The sequence below is a fragment of the Aedes albopictus genome, chromosome 3, assembly GCF_035046485.1.
Source record: "Aedes albopictus strain Foshan chromosome 3, AalbF5, whole genome shotgun sequence".
NCBI lineage: Eukaryota > Metazoa > Arthropoda > Insecta > Diptera > Culicidae > Aedes > Aedes albopictus.
In genome coordinates, this window is record NC_085138.1 from 294,367,198 (window position 1) to 294,394,555 (window position 27,358).

The 27,358-nt window shown below is 39.7% G+C and overlaps 1 protein-coding gene across 9 annotated transcripts in view; it reads left to right on the top strand.

Annotated features, from left to right (window-relative positions):
• The window catches only part of LOC109418688 (serine/threonine-protein kinase 10), a 225,836-nt gene that overhangs the window by 96,389 nt on the left and 102,089 nt on the right, over positions 1-27,358 (top strand). The window contains exon 1 of one of the 9 annotated variants that reach the window (XM_029857907.2): positions 19,255-20,249. The exons of the other annotated variants lie outside the window; for them this stretch is intronic. The gene's annotated coding sequence lies outside the window, so the exon portion shown is untranslated. Of the gene's footprint in view, positions 1-19,254; positions 20,250-27,358 lie in introns of those variants that run through there. 9 annotated transcript variants of the gene reach the window in all.

A 27,358-nucleotide genomic window follows, 5' to 3' on the forward strand; every position in this document is an offset into this window, starting at 1 on the left:
GATGTGAGAACTGACAGAGTCCGAGAGCTCCATTCGTGAGCGACCCAACAAGATCAATTCCCAATCATCCACACACTACTCATGCTGAAAGGCCATTCCTCTCAAGCGGTGGCTTGTGAGAGTGAGTGCCCTATACGCTACCACGGGTGAAAACACTCAAATGCAGAAAATTGAATGGAAATTTAGCCCTGTCAGCTCTCGCTTTCAGCACGCTGCGTGCGAGTGTGAGTACCAATTTCATTTCGATCCCGTGTTGCTGATCAGAAAGCAACATTGACAGGACAAACAAAACGGAGAAAATGAAAAAAGCAAAATATCGCAGTCATAAAGGCCTGTCGAAAAATTGCAGCACTGGCATAGTTATTGTCGTCTATCAGATATGAAGACCGTGTTGTTACATTTTATCTTAAGAAGTAGTTCATTTATATTTATATTACATTGGAATTATGCATCCTTCAATACGCAACTGTTTGTTAACGTAATGATCTAAAGTATTCCTCAAGTCTTGTCTTGGAAAATGTGAAATCCATGTGTTCACTGTGTTTATTATAAACAAGCATCATTTGATTAGAGGGCTTAAATTTGGCATAGTCGGTACGGTGAAAATTAATAGAAAATAGCTCTCGATGATTTGTACTAGTTGGTCATCTGAATTTAAGGAATCTTTAAGGAAGATGTCGTAACTTCAATGCCCATCATTGGATACGAGACAAACAACACATAACTTATTTTCAAGTTCATGTGAATAGTATGTTAAATCCAAAGATTTGAAAATATTCAATATTAATTCTCTTAAATTTTTCTTACTAAGTTACGTTTAATTTTCACTTTAAATCATTCTATTTTAGAATCGGGAAAATTTTCAAAAAGCTATCGGGAAAACCGGGAAAAACTCGGGAATTTTATTTGCCGCTCTGAGTGGCCACCCTGTCAATGGATGTAAGCTAAATGCAAACAGTTCCTGCAATGTAATGTAATCAATTTGAAATCGGTGCCATGTACTTGTTATCAATGGATCAGTGGTTCAGTGAATCATTTTTTTTCAGTTCATTGTGTCACTTATCGTTATCGCGTTTGCTAATGTTTACAATGTTGATGGTGTGTGCTCTTGCATTTGCACATTATTATTTCGCAGCGACTCCACGTGCAGTGCAGGTTCAATTACTGGGCAGTTACATTGTGATTGTTTGGGATACATTTTCCGGATCATACCATTAGTAGCTGTCGAGCTAATTCTTCCAAGGCTGAAAATCTAGGTAATAAAGAAAAATAATAATCTATGTTTTAACATAAATAATTAATTGTATTCCTGAAATACTGCAAAATTTAACGGGATCTTATACTTCTCTCAACTTAAACTCAACTTAAATTTCATTTTTTCGAAACTTTCTTCATAGTTCGTCCCATTAAATAAAATCAATGGGTAAGCTATTTTTCGATCTGGTCGTTGTCTGATTCAGCACGGTAAAAATCGTCGAATAACGCCCATAACTCTTCCGTTTACTTCTTTCAATGGATTTGTCCATATATTCGCAGACTTACAGACACAAGAAAATCATTAGGGGCCTGCAAGTCGGCCGATGACAACAAACGAAAAATGAACACTTAACAAACGAAGCTCGGCAACACAAACGAGGTAACGACGTAACAACAAACGATAAACGGCAATCGCCGATATTCTGCATTCAAAGGCGTGTTGTCGCGCCCGCCGGGTGCGGACTGTCTGTTTATTGCGTTGCTGTCGGAATGCAGATTGCAGACCTAGATTGATTGGATGAATTTTACTTTGCGAAAAATGTTATATCGGCACGAAAAGTAGCGAAACCAGTGAACAGATTGAATTGGCGGATAAAAGAGTTTGTTTTGTGTGAATAAGACACGGCTATTATTCTTTGTCCCAGCTTGTATGGATAATGACATCTCGAAAATATTTGTGTGTGACAAAACTGATACTAAAGTTGCTGCGTATTTTTCAATTCACGTATAATCAAATATTATGAACTTAAATTCAGAACTATTTGATGGTGGTGGTGGCCTAAAAATCTAAACGCGCGATGAAAGATGTTTATCTGTTCAATATGCGACAAACCTATTTCGCATTGCTGAGTGAATTGTCGCAACAAATGCAGGTTGCGACAATGTCATTATTGTTGTGCGTTGGTTGGAACTTAAATCAGTGGTAGAGTGTGAACATCAATCAGTTTGTGTCGGTTCAAGTTCGCACAGCTCGAGCAGTGATCATGTGATGTTATCCTACAGGATTGATTTCCAGAATTTCTTCCGTAAAAAGTTTTCCAAAATTGCTGCGTTTCCACCGAACAAATTTTCATACATGTTTTTTTCTAGGATTTAACCCGAGATTTCCACAAGAATTTCTCTCAGAATATCCCTCAGATGTTGTCGCGGAATTTCACCTACAGTTTCCCTCGAGATTTTTCTTGAAAACTTACTGCGATTGTTTCCGGTGCTCCTCTTCCTAGGAGATCTTCCCTGGATGTTTCCTAGAGTTTCAACAGGTGTTTTTCCTGGGCTTTCCACTAGAGCTCTGCCAAGGATGTCTTAAGCAGTTTTTCACGAATTTTCTAGAAAACTAGTTCCTCACGGGATTTTTTCCGAAGTTTCTCCCGTAATTTCTGCAAGAAAATTCCGTGAGCTTCCTTCTAGCCAGGATATTTCCTAAAGGTTCCCAGGTTTACCCATATTTTAGTATTATGTATTTCTGCATTCCATCTGCTTACCGTAGTAGCTCGACCGCTAAACTGTCCTGAATTAGCAAATGAATCTTCGACTTGGAGTGTCTTCGTGCCTGCACATGCAAAATGCTCATTGGCAGAAGAAGCTTTGGAAGTGCTCGTTCATAGAACACTACACTGTGAAGCAGGCTTCTCTCAGTGGGGGACATTACGCCAAAAAAGAAGAAGAAAAAACGCTATTGGTCCAGAATCTACATTTAAGCCGCTCTTAAAGCACCTATACGGCTGATTTTCATTCAATGATCTACTATAAAACTGCTTATTGGTTGCTTGGATTCTGGCGGGATTTTTTTTTTAAGTTTCACTTGGAGTTTCTTCTGGTTCTTTCAGTAGACTGCTTTCAGTGTTGGTCCTGGGACGTCTTGCAGAGTTATTCTGGACTTTCTCCTAAGATTTTCTCTGGATGGCTTTTTGGGATTCTGTAGGAGCTATTTTTGACATTTCTCACGAAATTCTTCCCGTTGTTTCTTCCAGAGTTTTTTTTTCAGGATTTTCCTCGTATTTGTTTGCAAACTGTCTTGCAGTCATCCTCCCTTGATATTTTTTTGCAGATTTTCTCGGGATCATTCTCAGATTTCTTTCCGGAATCCCTCCTAAAGGAAATAGTCCCCAGATTCTTGGTGCTCCTTCTGGGATGTCTTTAATAGTTGCTGTCGGAGTTCCTACAGAGATTTTTCATAGGTTCTTTTTTGTCTCCTGGAATAACTTACGAAATTTCCTGTTAAAAATCCAAGAAAAATATCGGAATGAATACAAATGAAATCTTGCGAGAAACTCCACAATAGGTCTTGTGGAGTTTCTCGCAAGATTTCATTTGTATTCATTCCGATATTTTTCTTGGATTTTTAACAGGGAATTTCGTAAGTTATTCCAGGAGACAAAAAAAAAACATCTGATCTGAAGACATCTCAAAAGGAACTTTCCAGACAAAAGTTCTGGGAGCAAATCTTGGAGGAAATATTAAAGAAATTAAAGGAGGAACTCTAGAAACTTCGAACAGAAATCCCGGGAGGAGCTACAAGTTAAATCCCGCGAGGAAATGCAAGAGAATCCTGGAAGAAATCTCTGAAAGAACTTCTGCAACAGTGGAGCGGATCTGGTGTGATGGTTAGAACACTTGACTATCACGCCGAGGACCTGGGATCGAATCCCACTCCCGACAAACTCGCAAAATGTGAGTTCTTCCTTCGGAAGGTAAGAAAATCGTGGGTCTCGAGATGAACTAGCCTAGGCCTAGGGCTAATAATCTCGTTAATACAGATAAAAAAAAAACTTCTGCAAGATTCTCCCGAGAGAAGCTTTTGGAAAGTTATTCAGAAAAATTACTAATGAAAAAATCCTGAAAATGCTTTGTATAAATTTTGGAAGGATCTCTGGGACGAATCCAGCGAGAAAGTGAAAACATATCGGGAAAACCTCTGGAAGAAATACCGGGAACAACATTTCGAAATCCCGAAAGAACACATACAAAATCTTGGAAGGAATTATTTATGGAAGCAAATACGTTAAACACCTCTGGATGGAAACTTGAGAGAACTGGATAAAGCCAGAAAAAAAAAACTCCGGCAAACTTCCGGAAAAATACCTTGAAAAATTTCCATTTGAAGAATCTTATGAAAAACTGCAGAGTATACTGTAGAAATCCAAGAAGGAGTCCGGGAAAGAATTCAGGAGATAGTTTTGAGAAAAGTCCTTAAAGAGACTTCAGAACGAAGTCTGGATATATTTGCAATTAAATTCCTAAACACATCTCTGAAGGAATTTCTAATTTATGAAAGAGTTCGCGAGATATATTAGTCGGGATAGTCGATGTTCGATACCGCCCGTTTGTATTCAAAATGGTTGACACGCTATCGTATTTTTTTTTGTAGAGTTTTCATTGACATCTCAACATTAATACACCATCAACAGATATCCAAGTCCAGCTTCAGAATTGCGTAACGGTCACATGGTCTGCAGCATTACGGATTGGGCGCCTGCATATTGTTTTTTCTGATAGAACTGCATTTTCCATCAGTAGAACAACTAGTAATAATAACAAATTATAATATATATTTGATTGTCAATCTAATTAAGGTTTGTCTTTTTTCTCTTAATTTCAGGTAATAAAAACCCACAAAATTGTGCATACTTTATCCCAGTATATTATCAAACGTATTAATGTTTTGAAATATTCATGATGTACACAAGGTAGGTCTCTGCTTCAAATAACGTAAGCTCTGGTTGATGTATGTCCAGACGGAAAGCGACAATATATAGTAATGCCAATTCCTTGATTATACTCAGGCTACCCAAGCCAAGTGGAAATTACATTGCTTCAACAGTCATGTACACCATCGAAACACGTGTTTGATGAACAATTTGACTAAATGTATGACTCGTGCTGTAAAAATCTTCATTTTGCAACTCATTGCATAAATAACTATTACAATTGCATTCTTATATTTATATTGCAACAAAAAATCTTTAAGAAAAATCCAGGTCAATGAATAACAAAGAATTCATTGAATAACGTTAACAAGCCATTAATGATATAAACGTTGACGTTCTGTCAATACAACGAATTCCTCCTGCGTCCATAATTTTAAAGTACATAACGATCGACAAACAGCACGATCTCTGAAGACTGTACTTGATCGCACTTACAACAAACTTGATTAGAAGAAAGAAGAATAACAACAACCATCTCTGGCATGTCCACTACCTCTCATCGTACGAACGGACTGTGGAGAGTTTCATCATCAATCGCAGCGCGTCTCGATGCGATGTGCGACGATTCTATGATTAACCATGAAATCATCATCCATTCCCTTGTCTGGCGTGGCGACCCGCGAAGAAACACTCAGCTCTTGCTCACCGATACCCTAAGGCTGTGACCATAGTGGGTAAGGTGAGATGCGATCGGATGCGATAAGTTATGAGGTGAGAAGAGGGAAGTTTGATAGGCCATAGTGCATGAGGTTTTCAATGAGGGTGCGCATGTTGTTTTCACATCCTTTTTCGCCTATTTCGTGCACATCAACGACTCGCGTGATTTGATCGATGAAGTCGCTTGTATGTTGAGGCGCTTCTTTGGATGTGGGTAGTGAAATGATCGTTTCATCTGTAAGAGCGGAAAGATAAAATACACCTGCTTTTTGTTTTGCGCGGGCAGTTTTTTTCTTTGCTATAACTTAGTCAGTTTTGATCCTGTTGCAATAGCAAAAACCGACCAGTTCAAAAAACAAATCTGGTGTAACTGTACAAGATTGAGATTATTGAATTAATTATTTGATAAAAGAATGTATAAAATGTAATTATATCCGCGTGAGGGATGTCTTTATGTATACACATATTTTTACTTTTCGGACTGAGCTATCTGAGTGTTGTTTTCAAATTAAATCAATATGAGACTGTTATACTGATTTTCGGCATTAAAACATTACTTTATTGTGCTGGTCTCGGCAAAAAGAAACAAAATTCGGCAAGTATGTATTATTTAAGGGTATAGATTTATTACAAAATTTTCGGCGACATCTACGAGAAAAGATGTCTCTTAGGGTGTCTACTACCTGGAAAAACCTGGAAAACCGGGAATCCTCAGGGAATTTTATTTAACAGGGATAAACCTGGAATACTCAGGGAATTTCTTGAGTACTCAGGGAAATTTTACTCCGAAAAAAAAAAATCATTGGGTCGAATGAACCTGGTAGTAAAAATCCATATAGAAATTTCGCTACAAGGATTTTTTTTCCAGATATTCCGTCAGAATTTCTTCCTGGAACTTCTTTAACAATATCTCCTGGAATGTCTCCCAGGATTTCTTATAAAATTTCATTCCGCATTTTTGACGCTATTTTTCTTGGTATTCCCTTTTGATTTTTTTCCGGAAAGGTATACTTCCGGATTCCTTCCAGGATTCCTGAATTCCAACCGATTTCTCCTGGAGTTTTTCACGGGGATGCTATTTCTTCTCAGAGTTCCTCCAGTGTTTTGCTCAAAGAAATCTTCGTAGGATTTCTACCAGAATTTATTCCGAATACTCTATAAGAATGTCTGTCGGGATAAATCGTGGAATTTCTTTCGACACTCCTCACGAAAATTTTACCCGATTCCTTCAGGTGTTTCCCTTGGGACTTCCCCAGAAGATCTTCACAGAACGTTTTTCAGAGTTGCTAAAGAAGTTATTCCTGGGGTTCCTACTAAAGTTTCTCCAAGGATTTCTGAAGGAGTTTTCAAGAATTTACTGCAAGAGTTCCTCAAGAGATTTTTTTTTATTTTTTCCTGTGATATCTTCAAACCATTGCTTTGGGCTTTCTTCGAGATGTTCTTCCTGGTCTCCTACAGGAATTTGTTAAAAGTTTTTGCGATGTTTATTTTGAAGTTTTACCTGAGATTTTTCTCGGAGTATCTCCTGGAACTTCTCTCAGAAAATTCCTTCCGATGTTGGTCATGAGATGTCTCTCAGAGCTTTTCTTAATTAAAATACCCTGGATTTTCCCCTGAGATTTTTTTTCCCAGAGTGCCTTCTGGGATTTCTACAGGTGTTATTGCTGATATTTCTCATTGAATTCTTCTCTTGCATATTTTCAGAGCCAGGCTGTTTCTTGTAGTTGTACAGATATTCTGTGCATTATTCCCAAAATTCTTCCCGGAATCTTTACCAGTAATTGTCCCGAGATTCTGGATATTCCTTCAGGAATTTCTCCCAAAGTAATTGCAGGGATTCTTCTACGGGTTTTCCTCAGAATGTCTCCTGAGATAACTTACGAAATACCTTATAGGAAATTCATGGAGACATATTCGAGGGAATTCAAATAAAATCTTGCGAGAAACTCCGCGAAGTGTTATTGAAGAAATCTCAACAGGAACTTCAGGAAAAACCTGAGAAAAAATGAGACATCTCGAAAAAAGTTCGAGATAATAGTAATCCCGAGAAAAAATATTAAGGACATCCAAGGAGGAATTCTGAAAACCATATGGAATCTTGAAAGCAGCTGCGGACGAAGTTCCGCGAGGAAAACAAGAGGAATATCGGAAAACTATCGGTAAAAATCCAATAGTTTATGGATAGCTGTCCCGGAAAACCGTTAAAAAAGGCATGGACACTGGCTTCAGCCGGCGGCTGTACAGATTTAACGAAACTTAACACGGAGTGGCTACGGATAAGAAGCTATTCTCGTGAAAATTTTCATCGGTCGGAGCGGGATTCGAACCCTCATCCACCCGGACTCTAACCGCATGGCTACGACATTCTTGAAGAAACTTTGAATAGTTTTGGATGGATCTTCAGGAAGAATCCAGCGAGAATCTCTGGTATATCGGAAAACATTTGCAAGAAATATCGGGTCGTACTCAAGCAGATATTTCGTGTGAAAGAATCTTGCGGAAAGCCAGGAAGATACTTTGGAAGAAATTCCAGGAATAATGCTCAGAAATATTGAAAGAATTTTTGAAGAGTAGGGGAACTTACGTATTTTCGGCAGTTTTGTTCTCTTCGTCATGGGAAGTTTTTTGAAACCTGTTGAACTCAGAGTTGGCATCAAATCCTTCCCAACCAAATTGAATATGATCAAGTTTCAGGCAATTTGACCGGCATAAATCCCTCATGACGAAGAGAACAAACCTGGCGATGATACCCTAAGTCACCCTTTATAATTTTTAGAAAATTTGGGTTATTATTTTAATTATAAACTTTCAAAATTTCATCTGGAAAAACCTGGAAAACTCAGGGAATTTTATTTAGAGTTATGAGTAGACACCCAAGTACACAATATTCATCATATATTAGGTAAAAGAGTATCAATCGAAATCGATGTCACACTCTTTTCTAGTTTTGCCTGACAAAGGAAAAAGCAGAACCTTTCAATCAGAATCCTTTTAGCAATTGAGTTGAATATCATAAAACCCTGAAACTTTCTAACTTGCACATGAATAGCATGCACTGAACAAACGACCATATCAAACATTGATCATTTCATTTAAATCCCGAACATAGAAAATAAAATGTTTTTTTATACACATATAATAACAAAAATATGCTGTAAAAAACTTAAACGATTTGATGGAATACTATTTTATATGCAATGAAATATGTTATTTTACATGGCGATCGATAGACAGTATGATAAATTTTTATTACGTCTGGTTCATCAAAATGCAAGTCATGTAAAAAGCATTGAGTTATATTTAAAAACAACAACATTTTAACGCATTTTATATTACCTACTTGCATTCCCAACACATTAAATCCGCATTGCTTTACATACACAACGAGCGCAACCATAAAATCCATACCCGACAAGCATTCTCTTGCGTTCTCTTGCGTTCACATGCGTCGAAGCAGCTCCATCGCATCTCCGCACTCATCGCAACTCATCTACTATGTACGGTTCATGCGTTCTGCATATAGTTTCCACAGAGTGTGCTTCGACGCTTATCCGATCTCTTATCTCTTTGCATCGCACCTTACCCACTATGTGCTCAACGTAAGTCTAAGTGAATGGGTCAGCTTGGTCACCACCGCTGACCGAGCCGAGGAGGTATTGCTAAACCTCTCGTTGCTAGACAGTAAGGTGACGATCCCTCCCCGTATAGGAGCCATTATGACTTAGTATTAAGCAACGAGAAAAATCTTAATGTGTATACTAATGGCGGTGGTGGTACACGATGATGCTCGTGGTGATCGTGCGGACACGACCAGAATCCAATGTTTAGATTAGTTGCAACTGTTATGAGCAGTTTTGTCACATTTGAAACGCTATGGGCTCTTGGAATGCATGAGTCATGTACGACGAGGTAGGTAGGTGATGAGCCCAGCTCTCTGACCGGATGATGATACCCTAGCTACGGCGAGGCAATATCTTGGAGTTGCTTTGTCGGTACGAGACGAACGCATTGAATTGCGGCACACTAATGTTTATTTTATTTCATGGAAACAGATTTACACCTGCGTGCATTGCCCATAAGCCGCATGTGCTGGTGTACAAGCAACAAGGATCGCGAAGATTGTAAATCTATATGGCAATGACGTTTGAGTTTGCAAAGTGTACTAACGTTTGCCTTGGTTTGGTCGATGTTTATGCAGCAAGAAGAGTGTGTCATGTGAATGTTATTTTTATACTACGAATGCAAACATGCGATGGCAAAAGATGTGTTGTTTCTTTCAAGCTGGTGAATATCCACCTGTTTAGGAGCCCATATATAGCTCAGACAGTGAATGAGCGGTATTCAGCAACAATGCTGAGGGTGTCTGGGTTCAATTCTTTGTATGTTCTGGGAATTCTTCAATTCTTTGTATGCACAGGAAATTTTCTTGACCATCGTGTCCCAAAAATCAAGACAATTGGTTCAAAACTTTAACAGCAGCAAGTGCCCAAAAAAGGTCCTCCTGTCTTAGAGCCTAGGTCGTTTGAAAATTGATAGTAATTTTGTAACACCTTTGTTGCACAAGAAATGCAAAAAATATGTATACCCTTCTCTCCTTCAGAAGATCGATTTGTTTTTAAATTACTCAACAAAACAAGCCACATAACCAATAAACATTTACAGTAGGGTGGCCCACGCTTATATGAAAAATAATAAATTCAAAAAGTGTCAAGTGTTACTTCCTGGATTAGTTGTTTTGGACTTTCAGATGCCCGTTTAAAATTTCAGTGAAATTGATTAAATTTAAGGAAGCGCTCAACGAGCTTGAAGTTTGTATGGGATAACTTGGCCTAATGTATGCAGAAATAAGTTTATAATAAGAGTTGTGCCGCTACGTGTTGCTGTAAGCGTCCAGTTAATAAAACCGGTAAAAAAAATTGACACGAATGTTACAATAATGGTAAAGTAGTAATAATAAGTTAATAAAACTATAAATTTTCTGTAAGTGACTATATGCCAACTTTGTCGAAGACAGCAAAGTACCATGTGAACTCGGATTGATTCGAAAGTTGAAATCCAGCAAATAATTCCGATACAAAGATTTTTTCAGAAATCCCGTCTGTGTTTCTTTGTGGAAATTCCGGAGCAATACCTCTTGGAGTGCCTCCCAGGATTTCGCACAAGATTCCTTCCGCCATTTTTCTTGTTATTCTTTCTTAAATCCCTCCCGGAGCTTCTTTCAAATTTCTACCAGCATTTTTCCAAGATTCGAACATTCCGGGATTCCTGGATACTTTGTTGTACATATTTGAGAATTTCTGAATTAGAATCGATTGCCCCTGGAGTTTTTCACGGGGATACTAGGGTCTTGTACCATTTGGGCAGGTGTACCTATTTTGGGGACCTGCCGCTATAACTAAGTCAATTTCAAATCGATTGATTTGAAATTTTGTATAGAGTTAAGCATGTACAGTATCTGAAAATTGCTATTTTTAGCGTGACGTACTAAATGGATGCCCCCTAATAGAGCTCCTCCAAGGATTTCTCAAGGAGTTTTCCACGAATTTTCTGCAGGAATTCCTCCAGGGATTTCTTCCGATGTTTTTCCTGTATTATATTTTGCCAAGAAAATTTTCCATGGGTTTCTTCCAAAGTTTTTCTCTGGATTTTCACTGGAGTTTCAACTGGAATATTTCCGAAAGTCTTACGGGATTTGTTTCAAATTGTCATAAGAGGTTTCTGTAGGAATTTTATTCGGGATTCCTTTCCCGGTGTTGATCCTGGATCAGCTTTTTCTGAATTCAGCCTGGCATTTCACTTTTTCTCTTCTGGACTTGATTCCGGAGAGGCTTCTGGGATTTCTGCAAGAGCTATTGATGATGTTTCTCATAAAGTGCTTTTGTGATTGCTTCTCTCTTCTTCTCTTCTTGGCGTAACGTCCTCACTGGGACAAAGCCTGCTTCTCAGCTTAGTGTTCTATGAGCACTTCCACAGTTATTAACTGAGAGCTTCCTCTGCCAATGACCATTTTGCATGTGTATATCGTGTGGCAGGCACGAAGATACTCTATGCCCAAGGAAGTCAAGGAAATTTCCTTTTACGAAAAGATCCTGGACCGACCGGGAATCGAACCCGTCACCCTCAGCATGGTCATGCTGAATACCCGTGCGTTTACCGCCTCGGCTATATGGGCCCTTTTGTGATTGCATTTCCTTCAGAGCTTTTCCCAAGCTTAACCTCATAGTTGCTTACCAGATTTACAGATTTTAATACAGTAATCCCGACTCCCAACACTCTTACTGGAACTCCTACCGGAAATTGTCCCCAGATTTCTTTGATAGTTGCTCCGGGAGTTTTGCTGGGATTTGTCTTCGGAATGTCTCCTAGGATAGCTGAAGGAATTCAGGTGAAAAATGGCGAGAAACTTCACAAAGACTTATTGAATAAATCTGGAGAGGAACGTTGGAAGAAATCCTGAGAAACCAGGGCATCTTAGTAAAAAGTTCTGGGAGTAATCCCGGGATTTTTCCAGGAAAATCTCTAAAAAAATTCCTGGAGAAACTACGGGCGGAATTCCACGATGAAATCCAAGAGAAATAACGGAAAACTCTGGAAGAAATATCTGGGAGAGCTTTTCCAAAAATTACGAGAAAAGTTTTGGAAAGCTATCCCACCAAGGGAAATTTGAATACCTTTCGAAAGGATCTCCAGTAGGAATCCAGCGAGAAATTCTGGAAGCATATCGGGAAAATCTAAGGAAGAATTGTGAAAAATTCCTGCTAAAACCTTCTCTCTCTGGCAGAAATCCTAGGAACAACTTTCACAATCTCGAAAGAACACCGTGAAAATCTCAGAAGGAGCTATTTATGGCACCAAATTCGTAAAAAATACTGGATGAAATCCAGAAAAAAAAACTTTAGTAAAAATTCCTTTGATAAATTCAAGGAAGAAGTAGAACTCGCGGGAAAAAAAATATGTGACCAGCCAGATACGACGCAGTGGCTTAATTTCCCCAACAGGGGAGGAAAAAAAAGCCAGCTACGACAGAATTTAAAGCATGAATTGCGATAGAAATCCAAGGAGGAATTCCGGAACAAATTTAAGGAAGAATCATGGATAGAGTATCGAAATCTCAACATTACTACACCACCAGTACAGAAAACAAGCATCCAAGTCCAGTTTCAAATCTGTGTAAGGAATTTAACGGTCACATAGTCTGTGGAATTACTTATTGACTCCTGTGAGCTTTTTTCTTATAATTTCAGAGTTTTCGAATGTCGTTTCTTTTAAAAAGAAATCTTCGGCGGAAAGGTCAAATCAATTTCTTGTAAATGACCCGAAAGAACTCTGCTAAAAATCTTAGGAATATTCAGCAATAATATTTTGATTAAGAGCTTTCAAAAATCCTCCCTGAAAAAAAAACTGGGGAACTCATTAAATTGTATGTTTACTAATCAGTAGACACTTGAGCCATATATCAATTTTAAAACGATATTCTCTCTGCTTACTGCCGTATTATAGTAGTTCGACTGTAAAGCTGATCCATATTAGCAATTGAAATTCTGCTCAAAATGTGACAGCTGCTGTGTGCATTTGAAATGCATGATATATTTTGGTTAACAAGCATCACAACTGCTACTTTATTGTCATAAAACTGCTAAGAAAGACGAGTGATGCTAACACTGTAACACATTTCTACTTTTTAATTTGTGTGCCACGACTGTAGGAGCTATTTTCATTCAGATGTCTTATAGACTCTATCGCATATCGTCTAGTGTAGTGCATGTCGTTGATGATTACCAAAGTGTCCCAGTGTCCCAAAATTGTAGAACTAATGTACAACATTGTATACAAGAAGCTCCCTCTAAAAAAAATCCGGCCATACCTTATGTAACGAGGAATAGCTGACAGCTTACCCCTTGAAAAAAGCTTAATAAAAAGCCGAAACGTCGGGAAAAACAAAACTAGATATTTTGATTTACCCAAGACTGAGAAAGCCAGCATTCCAGTCGTAACATCCAGAAAAAAAACTTCATTACAGAACGCGCCCCAAGTCTATAGAGTTGCACAGAAGAGTGAGAGAAAAATAAAAGAGAAAGGCAAGAATTTGGCTGGGGGAGAGAAATGAGCAGGGAAAAATATTCTGGAGGATAGGAGAGATAGGCATTTAATCAACCGTATATTGGGTCAAAACCTGCATTTAATTAGCATTAATGGCGCATATACGGCTAATTAGCATTTAAGGACCGGCTTTTTAGAATCTCAAAATGGCCGCCACAGTGGCCGACTTCGGCACCTACTCACGATTTCGAACGCACAAATCTCTTCGTAAACAAAATCAGCGCAGCTGATCTTCTTATTTTAAGCTTATTACAAGTGAGCAAGAACAGAATAATGAAATTCACGGTTGTTTCAAACTTTTGTGCGTCTGATGTTCCAATGCACTGTTGAAGCGGGATTGAAAGACGTTTGTCCCTAATGCCCTTCTGTAAAGGAGCATATAGTGCTAAATAAGGGGCCAATTCAAATATGACGTCCATAATTTTTCAGGATATAAAGACCCCTCCTACCCCCTCCCTAATTAACACACTTGTCACAGAAAAGTCACGGTGGCACAGGTTTTTGTTGCATGTAAGTCTTTATTACTTACTTTTAACAAATAAATATTTATTTACTAGAAGTAAGTCTTAGTGCCTTCTGCGCAACAAAAACCTGCGCCGCCGTGACTTTTCTGTGACAAGTGTGTTACTCGGGTCTGTCACGCTTTTTCTTATACCTTATCCATGGAGTGTCACACTTTTTTAGACCATCCTCCAGCCCCCAAAAGATGGACGTCTAATTTTAATGACCCCCAATGCTACAGTTTCTTACCGATTTTGGCAACACGAGGTGAATTTTATGTTGCCAAATTGGGGTGTTGCCAAAATCGGTATTTTTTTTTTTGAAGATTATTTCCAACTTTTATACGTTAATTTGGCTTATATTTAAAATATGGACTATTCACAAGTTATAAAACGATCCCTGTAGGGGTCGTTCATAAATTACGTCATGATTTGTAATATTGTTAATTTTGAAAAATTTAATGAATTTTGATTTGTTGAAGAAGTATAAGGCTCAAATATAAATACATTTACAAATACAAACGATTTTTCGGTATAAATTTTTGGTCAAAATTTTTTGTTGCCAAAATCGGTAAAAAATTGTTGCCAAAATCGGGTGTTGCCAAAATCGGTAAGAAATTGTTGCCAAAAACGGGTGTTGCCAAAATCGGGAAGGAAATGTTGCCAAAAACGGGTGTTTCCAAAATCGGGAGTAGACAAAAACGGGTGTTGCCAAAATCGGTAAGAAACTGTATTTTAACTGCTTATTGGGCATTTGCCCGATATCTTAGGTCCGGAAGCATACTGAGAACACAACTTATTCTTGAAGTCATGTTTTATGAATCTTATCAATATGTTCATTTAGTTCTCTCGAAACCATGCTAAAGCGTCGTACGCCTATTTGAAGAAGTACTCGAGTAATACAGAAATTCTCCGCACTCCGTTTTCATCTAAATTCAAATCAAAATTACGTTTACGAAGTTCAGAGTTACTTGGCGAATGCCGTTTAGCCGAAAGATTGTTTACGGCGGTAGATATCACTTAGAAGAACAACCGATCTTCAAAGAACAGATAACTGTTTTCTGAATGTGATAGCAGCCATTTGAGCGTATCGTTGGTAATTGTAAGTTTCAGTGCACTACTGAACCCTTATGATTATAATTCGGCCAAACGGCATTTTGCCAAGCCACCCATTCAGCCAAACGGCCGGACATCCCTTTACAATCAAAAAGAGAAAAAATGCCCTGAGTTATGACGTATTTTGAAGTGGCTTCTGGCGGAATTTAGAGGAATGTCTAGCAAAATATAATTTAGACGGCAGTTTTTACGCTACCTATAGAGGAAAGCTTTGGATTAATTAGGGTAGAAACTTCAGTTTTGGCCAGTCCGGAGTTTTGGCCATAGTGCGGTATTGAGCCTGTTGCGATCTAAATCGGCGTAAATTTATTTATTACTAGTAGATCCTAATACAATATGATGATTGCAGCTGTGAAAACCACACATTTTGTATAAAAACTGGAAGAAAAAAATATATTTCCTTAAAAAATCTGCTCCCATATATCTATTTTGGCCAGGGTGCTTCTAATTTGGCCACTCCCATAAGAAATACACGTGATTGGCCAAAATAGAAACCAAACATAAGAATATGGCCAAAACTGCGGCAGAGCTTCTATTTTGGCCAGTGCCTCTTTTAATACAAAAATCAAGTATTGGCTTGATTTCTGCATTTTTCCTTCAAAATATAGATTAAAACCTTCCTTCTGACGCATTGGTTGTTTTCATAGGATTATTGGTTACTTTTATAAAAATGATTTCCCTTAGACTGGCCAAAACCGGTGCCCGCACCCTATACATTTGTTAGTTGGCAAGTGTTTGGGCGTTTCCATGCTAATTGAATGCTGCCGTTTGCCTGCTCTAAAACTTATATCTTACTTATATGGGGTAAAAATTAACTTCGTCGCATGATCTAATATTCGTATCCTCAGAAGAAAAATATCAAATCATTAGAAATATTCTTACTTACTTTTGCCGATGCCTCATTAGATGGAAGCAAAAAGATATAGACTACACTAAATCCTTTTTTTACGCGATCGATGCGTCCGCGCAAAAGAGATCGTGTAAAAAAGTACGCGTAACTTCGTGAAATCGCATAAAAACATCCAAGGGAAATCTTTTTTTACGCGATTTGCCCTCCTCAAATAATCAAAATCGCGTAAAAAAAAGTCGCGTACTTCGCGAAAATCGCGTAAAAAAATCGTGCAAAATAAAATCGCGTAAAAAAGTCGTGTAAAAAAAGGATTTAGTGTATCGATAACCACCCTCCCTTAGCACTGGAAATCGAATAATTACGCAAAATTTCACTTTTCAATTTCACTCCACTTGCGACTTCACAATTTTTCTCGTTTTGCACAAGACGAGGGAAACCGCACCAATGCAGCAGCTAGTCGAGCTGATCTTCATCACCGTTCAATTTTCACTTTACCAGATGCACTTGTTGAACCAACCTTCAATTCACACTCCACAAAAGCTCTATAGCACTTCAAAGTTGGATTTTACTGCAACAGAATGCAGTAAAAGCTGTTCAATTAACCAAATAAATTATTTTTTCCTCGTCGGTAAAATGTAAACAAAAGCTTTCATCGTCTAGGGAGGATGCAAGCAAAAATTTGCGTAGATTTTCTGCATACGGAACATCATTTTTCACAACCACAGAGAATGATTTCCGCGTTGCACTGTGTTGGCGTATAATGATCTGGTGGGCAAAAATATTAATTGAAATGTTTTGGTCGTTATTTTCAAGTCACGTTCACCTTATTTTAAAAGCTTTCCGTTCAATCATACTTTGAAAACATGATTTGATTTGCGTTGCGAAGAATTCGATCGACTTTTCGAATAAACACTTATGGTCAAAATGATATTTTTTGCCATCCTATGTACCATAGTGTCACGTAGAAAGTGTGCCCGGAATTCAATTCAGGTTTCGCCCGGAATAGACGTGGGCAAGACGGAAACAGAATTCAAGACACAATTATTCAATCTTATTATTTTAAGGAAATTATAGTTCTTTCACAATATATTTTTACGTGATATGAAAGCTAACTTACAAGTTACAAATTAGCAAGTGATACCAAATTGGCAATGAGGCATTAGACGAGGTTCAAGAATAAACTCGATCACTACTGGTCGGTGCTTAGAAAGACGAAAATTAGAAAAAAAAAAACCCCAAGTAAACACAATTTTTCACCCGATAAAATTGAAAATGCAAGAAATTTTCTTTCTATGCTTACTATGCTATGATTCAAGTATATTTTGTGTTAACAAATCAAACAAAATTTCCTGCATTTGCTGATTTTATAAAAAAAAAATCGAAACAGGTCACTGAATTCCACCAGGGTGCGATGGCGTCGCGTTTTCGATTCCAGCATCTTGTACCAATGTTTAGGGAACTCAAATGCATTGTCAATGGAGGAACCCAATTGGTCGGGGTTCTGTTAAACCGAACCAAAGACCATTTTTTGAAAAAATGAGTTTTCCGAACCATTGGATGAAGAAATTGGCGATCCTCCTTCCATCTAAAAATCCAGTAATTCTGACTGCTCTTCGGGGAGTAAATCCAAAATTTCTGTTTGGCAGAACATACAAAAACTAAAATTGCATCCAACCATAGTGAACTGTTAACCATTCCATAGAATCAGCGAAATATTTCAGTTTATGTCTAGATGATGAACATTTCAAATTCTTCTCACCACCGTCAGATTTCTAACTTCTAACCGACCCATAGTAACAGTCTGTGAGAGAATTGAACACGTTATTAGAAATACGGGTGTTGGAGGATCCAATTATGTTTCGATGGCACTGATCGCCTTTTTCCAAATCACATTCAGCCAGACCGAACCAAATCCACTGCGTTTTAAAACCAATTTATTCTCAACAAAACAAAAATCAACTGGTTTTAGATACCTGCGTTATGTTGACACACTTCATACTGATAATTTAACACAGGAGCCGTCATTGAACAACAAGGCTAATTAGAATAATAAAGCTTGAAAAAAAACAAATACTTGGTTCGCTTTTGCTGATCGAAAAATGGTGTTTTCACGAAAATCATCCTTGAGAAGAATGTTTAGAACTTGATTCAGACTTAACGACTGACCTTCAGCTGGGTAAAATGACCTAGAGGTAACGCGCTTGGTTATCACTTAAATGATCCAAGTTCGAATCTTTTTCATATTTTTGATTTTTTTTGTCTTAGTTCACTTTGGCAGAACATTTTCATGGTTTTCTTCGACCAGTATAAATATGAAGTACACACATTGCTCCACTTTCACATCTGAGGTCCTCAGGACATGCAAGGACATCATCACTCTTGTTCTGTGCCTGCACAATGCACATGCACCGCCTATGAAAAAAAAAACCATGGGTGGGAAGGGCTGAACTGGGAGGGATTCCGCCGTTCATATTTCAAACTATTTTGAGACCTCCGTGCTACCATACTATACGCGTCCTCTTTGATTCATGTAAAGGATTGTGAGTGATATCGATTTCAAACTTCATGGACGATGAAAAATCGAGATTTTTTCACCATCCGACTGGTTTTCTGTGAAACAAAGAAACACAGTCAGCCACACTGAACTATTAACCATATTCCAATGTTTTTGTTCAGCCAGAATGAACTGAGTGCAAAGTACTGAGAAATTAAATGTAATTATATCAATGATTTCAATCAATTTTCATACATTCTTCATTTCTGATGGTTAATAAAGGCTTGTAAGTTGCATGTGTGTAGAAAAGCTTCAAATAACCTTTGCTGTTGTCTATTTGTGAGTGGTTGAACTTTAACCTTAAATATCTCGGAATAAACTTTTTGGCTCTTAGTTCGGTTTAGCAGAACCCCGGCCAATTGATGGTGGCTGCAAACAAGCGTATTGGGAGGGAATAAGGACGTGCTGAATTCTATATTTATTCAAAGTTGATCATGACCTAGAACAGTTTCAAACTTCTGTTCTAGTCGTGCAGCAAATCCAGGTTGAATATCAATTTTCTGCTACACACTATCAAACCCATTCAAATTTGAACCGGAATCAAACTACAGTTATAACAACAGGTGAATTCAATCAGTGTGGGATCACCTCAGCTATCTTTTGCCTACGTCATCAAAATCATCCACACCGCCTGGAATCGTTCGATACTGATGATCAAGCAAGCAAATATAACTCCACCATTGATACCACCATACAGGTAACTCGCAATACCTGTATGGGTGTTTGCCGGCGTGAGAGCATCTGCCGTGTTGGTGGCTACACATGACATTGGTGTTCGATTCACGCGCTCGTTATCACTTCCCGATGTCGCCCCCTGTTCACCAGCACACACTGCTGGCTGGACAGGGCTGGACATCAAAGCCACGACAACGACAGTGAGACGCACGTGTTTACACCTTGTCGGATGCCGCCGCCGCCACATTCAACTACACCTACCACCGTTACCTGTGTGTATCGTCTCCCACTCGGCAGCCATGCACCAATATGGGTCTGCTGCTGGATCGGGAATCTATTCGAAAGCATCCCCACGTACGGTGTGATGTGGTGGTGGGCGGCCGCATATTCTGATTTACGTAACAAACAACACATCCAACACAGCACAGGCGGCCGAGCCCGAGACGGTCATTCAATCCGGATCTGTTTTCCTCGGTGTGCTTGTTGCTTGTTGCTCGTTCTCTGGAATCGATATCAGTTTCATACATGTGTTCTCTATTACCGCATTCAAGTCCACATCAGCTTGGACGCACCGTTGAGTTTTCCATTATGTTTGACACCTTCGCAGACGCATATTCCATCTTTGGGGTGGACGAATGAGTATGGTGGTGTTGTTTTGCTGTTACAAAGTGAACTCGGTCAAGTGGGACGGTCAGCCCAAACCAATTCCTTGTAACAATTATGAAGGTTTAGCGTTTTGTGCTTCCGTGACCAGTGAACAAATAGTTGACCTTTTCGAGCGAGATTGAAGGCAAAGTTTGAGGCGTAAACTCCACCCTCGTTGCAATTTTATGGTAAGTTCCTTAAAACTATGTGTGAGTGTCTGTATGTGTAGAAAATCAATGAATGAATCAATGGTTCCAGTATACATTAAATACTCCATTGGCATCGCGTAGAATTATACTGTTCGTATGAGATTGTGCTTAAAGACGTATGCTGTCTGCAGAGCCCCATTAAAAAAATCACTCCGATAAAGTCGAGCTATTTCTATTTTGTTTCCTTTTAGCTTTTTTGTTTGACTAGGGCCTGTGTTCCTTCTAGGAATAACTTCAACGTTTCCATCTGTGGATTCCTTCAGAAAATCTTTTCGTGAATTATTCCACAAATGCCATCTGGGAATACCTCCAGAAGTTCTTTTCGGAAAATTTTCCAGAGGCTCTTTTCGGGTTCTTCCTTAAAACCAACCTGGGGACACCTTAGGCAAGTACTGCTGGGGATACCTCATGGAATTTCTGCTGGAAATTCCTCCAGAAATTTCTGCTGGAAATTCCTCCAGAAATTCCTGCTGGGTATTCCTACAGGAGTTTATGTCGAGGATATCTCCTAGAACTTCTTCTGGGAATACATCTATGTAGGAACACTTGGGATAGATTTCTCCATCTACGGATTCCTCCAAACATTCCTCCTAAAATGTGCTTTAGAAATTTTAACTGTGAACAGCCTCAGGGATTACATCTGTGGATTACTCCAGGGATGTCATCTGCAGGCCTGGTAGTGAGTCACTATTTTCAGATTAGTCATTTTAAAGTCATCATCTTCACAAGACGTTTCAACCAAAGTCACCTTTTCTGTAAAAAATCAAAACAAAGATCTATTTTCAACTATTGTAAATGTTTTTGCCGAATGATAATCTAGTCGACCATTAAAATTCAATAATTCATATAGTTTTTATTGAGAAAATTATTTTTGTGCGACCTGTGAACTGATTTTCTGATTTGGTCTGATTTCTGGCCAAAATCTACGCTTCATACAAATTTCGAAAAATTTTGTTTGAAGAACAAATGTCTTCAAGGAGGAGGAATGCAAATTAATCGATCGCTCAAAATATTAGAAAGCAGCAAATGTTTGATCTTGTGCAAAATGTCCGAAAAATCAGTAGTGGAACCGCGGATTCTCTTTGTGATACTTTTTCTTAAGAACAGTGATGTTTTGAAACGTTGAAAAGCAACGGAGAGGTGAAGGTGTTAGCCAGTATGGGTACAGCCTGCCGTTGTCCAGCGTCTCTAATGAACCTGTCGTAGTGTTCCTGTAAATCTCGAATCAAAGAACTGCTGCACCGAACGAATTCGAGAGGATGCAGATTGATTGAAACCCCATCAATGATGAATTCGGTTGCTATAAGCAAAATTGAAATGATCCAGTTGGGTATGATCTAGCCATTTTAAATATCATTGAATAACTTTCTTTTTCAGATTAATACAGGTAAATACAAATAATATCCAATAAAAATGTACCAAATATCTGCTTTTCGCCAAGGAAAGCATCCCTTAAAACCCCATTCAACTTCCAACTCCAGATATCTATGAGTAGCCCAAGTTCTTGGACACATTCTGAGTAGATATCTAATCAACATTTCCTCCCCATCCCCGCTGATCATAAGAACCGGGCCAGGAGTCGAACAAAGAGGACGTTCAATGAAGGTTTGTCAAGTCCCACGGAAATTTTCTGGCGCATTTAACGTCTCTATCGACAGCCACTCCAGGATGTGTACGGTCTGCTATGCTATGCTATGCTATGCTAGAACAAATGTCTACAAGGAGGGAGGGGGGTCTGAGATGGCCAAAAACGAGTCTACGTAGGTTATGGACAGCGCCTAATAACAAAATCTATTTTTTTTCCTGGGATTGCCAGAATTTTCCCAAGTAAAGTATAAAGTCCTGATAACTCTAGCTTCCTACGGGTGTAAAGAATTAGCTAAGGTTAAAATTCACAAAAAAAGGAAATTAAAAAAAGCTTTCCACGTTTTTCGATGTACATAAGTAGTCGCCCAGTTTTAACAATTTTATTTTTTTTATATTGTTCAATGTTCTAAGACTTACCTTACCTTACCGATCAAGCTAAGGCCTGCTGTACATAGTAGCCGTCGTCATTCCACTAGGTCTAAATATGGCTGTTTGTCTGCAGTCTACACAGCACTCGTCGTAAGATCCGCAGATCGTCCTCCACTTGGTCGACCCACTTAGCTCGCTGCGCTCCACGTCTTCTTGTACCAGTCAGATGACTCTCGAGAACCATTTCAGTCGGGTAGCTATCCGCCATCCTGATGACGTGACCCGTCCACCGTAGCCTCCCGATTTTCGCGGTGTGGACGATGGTTGGTTCTCTCAGCAGCTGATGCAGTTCGTGGTTCATTCGCCTTCTCCAAGTCCCGTCTTCCATCTTCACTCCGCCGTAGATGGTACGCAACACTTTCCGTTCGAAAACTCCAAGGGCGCGTTGGTCCTCTGCACATAGGGTCCATGTTTCGTGCCCATAGAGGACGACCGGTCTAATCAGCGTTTTGTACATAGTTAACTTCGTATTACGGCGAACTTTATTCGATCGTAGAGCTCTGCGGAGTCCAAAGTAAGCATGATTTCCTGCCACAATGCGCCTCGGTATTTCTCTGCTGGTGTCGTTGTCGGCGGTCACCAGTGAGCCCAAGTACACGAATTCTTCAACCGCCTCGATTTCATCACCGTCGATATAAATTCGGGGTTTACAGTAGGAGATTCCTCCCTGGAGCCCTTTGCCATCATGTACTTAGTCTTCGACACATTAATGACTAATGCGATTCGCCTGGCTTCACTCTTTAGTCGGATGTACGTTTCAGCCAGCTTATCAAATTTACGAGCTAAATATTAATATCATCAGCGAAACCAAGCAGCTGAACGGACTTCGTGAAAATCGTCCCACTCGTGTTTATCCCCGCTCTCTCTATTCCACCCTCTAACGCAATGTTGAACAGCAAGCACGAAAGACTGTCACCTTGCCGTAACCCTCTGCGAGATTCGAAGGGACACTGATACTCGAACTACGCACATCACTCGACCCATCGTCGCCTTGATCAATCATATCAGTTTATCCGGGTATCATACGCCGATTTGAAATCGATGAACAAGTGATGTGTGGGTACGTTGTATTCGCGGCATTTCTGCAACACCTGGCGGATTTCGAACATCTGGTCCGTTGTAGCGCGTTCACCCATGAATCCAGCCTGATATTGCCCCACGAACGCTCTAGCAATCGGTGATAGATGGCGGCATGAGAGAGTACCTTGTAGGCAGCACTCAGTAGTGTGATCGCGCGATAGTTCCCGCAATCCAACTTATCGCCCTTTTTGTAGATGGGACACATGATACCTTCCATCCACTCCTCCGGTAATACTTCCTCCTCCCAGATCTTGGTAATGACCCAGTGTAGTGCTCTCACCAGTGCTTCTTCGCCGTGTTTTAATAACTCGCTTGTTAGTTGATCTACTTCAGCGGCTTTGTTGTTTTTCAACCGGCTAACCTCCTCTTCAATCTCTTGGAGGTTAGGGGCTGGAAATCTTTCGTCCTGCGCACGTACTCCTAGATCTGTTAACTTCGGTGCTTGCAACGTCGCCAACCTCTCGACCACCTTACGCTCGTACCAATATTCCCGTGATTATCTCGTGACTGAGTTCTGCCTCAGTCGCTCTCGTACGGTGTTGCAGCATTCTCGCCCATGCTGAATTCTTCTCGTTTTTCAACTGTCCACATTTGCCGTCGTACCAGTCGTTTCTGTGATGCGGAGTCGCGAAGCTTAGTGCTGTAGCCGAGGTACTACCTATGGCGAATCGGATGTCCCTCCAGCCATCTTCAAGTGTAGCTGCGCCAAGCTGCTCTTCCGTTGGTAGGGCCACTGCTAACTTCTGCGCGTAGTCTTGAGCCACTTCTACGTTACGCAGCTGCTCGATGTTGAGCCGCGGCGTTCGACTTTTATTCTAAGAATAGTTAATAAAGGGATTTTGCGTTGAATCATGAAAATTGTTTAAACTAAATTCATGAAAGACTCCCAGTCTCATATTAAACGTCAATTTAGGCTCGCAGAGACAGTTAGGCATAGATTGAGAATCATTGTGCTAGAGCGCTGAGCGTACTTTGCATATTAGAGCGCCGTTGGGCTAAGAGAATAATGTCATCAGCCAGCTTGAAGCTTAGGTGCTTTATGAGCGCCCGGCTTGGCGCCCGGGTATTCAGCAAGACCATGCTAAGGATGACGGGTTTGATTCTAGTTTGGTCCAGGAACTTCTCGTAAAGAAAACTTCCTTGACTTCCTTGGGCATAGAGTATCTTCGTGACTTCCACTAAAATCCCAATTTATGCCCAAAATTAAACGTAAACTGAGTTTGAGAGTAAATTGGGGGAGCTCTATTTGGGATCTAATGCATATATGGGGGAAGCGATATTGCGTTGCATTGCGTGGTAACGGAGTAATTCGTAGATTACACACTGAAAGTTGACATGTTAGAAATTTAATACTCTTATTCTAATTACTTATGTACACTGTTCAGCTATTTGGGAAATACAAGCTGTCCAACCGGAGGTAAATACATGACAATCTTTATTGCCGGCCACGCCCATCTTTTCCGTTAATAGAATAGGAAAGGGTAAGATGATATAACACCTACTTAACAAGAGACAAGCGACTCACCGACACCCTCATAAGTGTCAAGGAGTTGGATATATGGATATGGATGATTTCACTATAAGCTTGTGATGCGATAAGTTTCAGATTGTGTGTAGTTGAGTAGATTGTGAGTGTCTTTTGTCTAATAAAACACATCGTTGGGAGTGACGTAGCTAAGAAATTAACTGTCACTCCATCCGCCTGTATACTTCAGGGTTGAGGTACAGGTATTTTCACTCTGTCCTGCCTGGCTAATAAGCCATAGCTTAAGCGCCATTGATCGCTCTCTGAAACGAGAAGAAACACGATTTTGTCTACCTGAATCCACCTGCCTATAGCATTGCGTCTTCTCCGTTACGAGGATGGGAAGGGATAGATGGTAAGGGATGATACACGGTGTCAAAATTTTGATTATTATCGAACTTTCATGTACCTCGGATTTTTCTTCAGAGAATGATAGAATTTCGGCTATAATTTGTAAATGCAAAATTTGAAAATATTCTATCGGGGAAAATTTGAGTTAGATGAGTTTTTAGCTATTTTCTATAGTAAAAATCAATAATTACTATTTTAGCCCAAAAACGTCCCATACAAAATGTATGAAAAAATTTTCGCCGATAAAATATTTTCTAGTTTTACGATTATGAATATATAGCCCGAATACTAATCATTTTCGAAGAAAAAACCGAGGTACATGAAAGTTCGATAATAATCGAAATTTTGACACCGTGTGATATCTATTAATCATGAGGCTAGCGAATTATCGCATGTCAACCAGAAATGTCGCGATGTCTCAGATATTGCACAATAATTGATGCAGCAGTTGCGCAAATCCTACGGGTTCAGTTTGGAGCATCTCGGCTGATAGCGATCGATCTCCTGAGGTCTCAAATTGATTTAGTGCTATGGATGGCACTTTCTATCTCCTGCAATGATGGAGTTTTGATGTTTACATGGAAAATACGTCGGCACGAGAACATTTGAATCAATCATAATGGACTATTTGCTGTTGTTTTTACTTGGCCTTTTTTCCTGACCTGATATGGTGGGTCATTGGCATTACTCCGTCCGGAAGTCGGAGATCATTTATATTCTCAAAGAGTTATCACATTTCTCTTCAAAAGTGTGTTAAGTTAGGTAAAAAAATAAATGTGGAAGTTTTTTTCTACATTCCTTGCTCCTAAATATTTCCCAATACCAACTCGCCTAGCAGCACATCGCTCAACCCAGCTCAAATCAATACGGCAATGTAAAATTCCAAACCCACTCCAACAACACTGTGGGGTCGCTCGGACAGGTTAGCACCGCTCGCTCCAACCAACTTGTTAGCTACGGAAGCGTACCTATACAAGTTGGTTGCTGCGGCAAAACTATGCTAGGGAAAAAATGTCCTTCACAAAATCGTGTTAAAATTCGATTACCAACGAATCTCCGCAGCTTCTTCTCGCTTGCTTGCTCGCTAGGTTTCGGTCTCGGTATGTCTGTGTCGCAAAGATGCTGCTAACGAATAATCCTATCAACCCATAAAAACGATTCGATGAAATATTTGCTCAAATCCACCACCGCACCGGCCCCCTCGGCCTCGGGCACGTTTTCCGGTGCGTTCTCTCATCTCATCTGCTCATCGAGGTCGAGTTGGAAGCTTTCGACTCTACGGCTACGACTGCGACGACGATGGATAGCAATTGAGAAGAACCAGCCACCACCGATGATGATGACGTGAACCGTTGTTTACCTTACAAATTAGGGGAAGAGTGTCACATAACAGCGCAGTAGCACAAGAAGTTGAACTAGTGGTCTTCCATGAGAAACCGAGAATGGGGACAAATAATACAATTCGTAACTCTTTTCGATATTCTGAGACAAAATTTCGACTAACAATCCTTGCATGTTTTTTTTTGTTACGGAATTTAGTTGTTTTTTATGGCTATGATATTGTCGTCGTATGCAAAGAGGCCAAATCTAGAACCGTGTCCAATTAATCTCTAGAAACGAAGTTTCCCAACAAACTAAAAATTTGTAGACGCACTTGATCTCATGACTCCTATTTGTTTCAAATTTATTCAAATGGATACCAACAATTTGCTCTCACGCTGCTCGGACCAAACCCCACTTTTGGATCTTCGTCTCGCACTGGTTTGTAATAGATCGAGTCGAGAGGGTCCATCGACATTAGATGCGTCGCGTCATCATCGGTTGTATTCCGTCTACAACAGATATCTATAGCTAGGTACACGCCGCGCCGAAGCCGCACTTCTATATTGGAGCGTGTGATGGGAAAAATTGCGAGCACCACACAAAGTGATTACTTGAAATTAGCGCACCAGCAAAAACCGACCGCCGAAATTGGCCCACATCACAAGCAAGAGTAGTTGGTGGAGGTGAACTCCACGCTAACCGGGCGGGACCGGACAAAAGAGCTTTGCGTGACCGCGCACAATCAAGTCAAGAAGCAAATCAAACGCCAATTAACAAACGGTGGTCGCTTTCT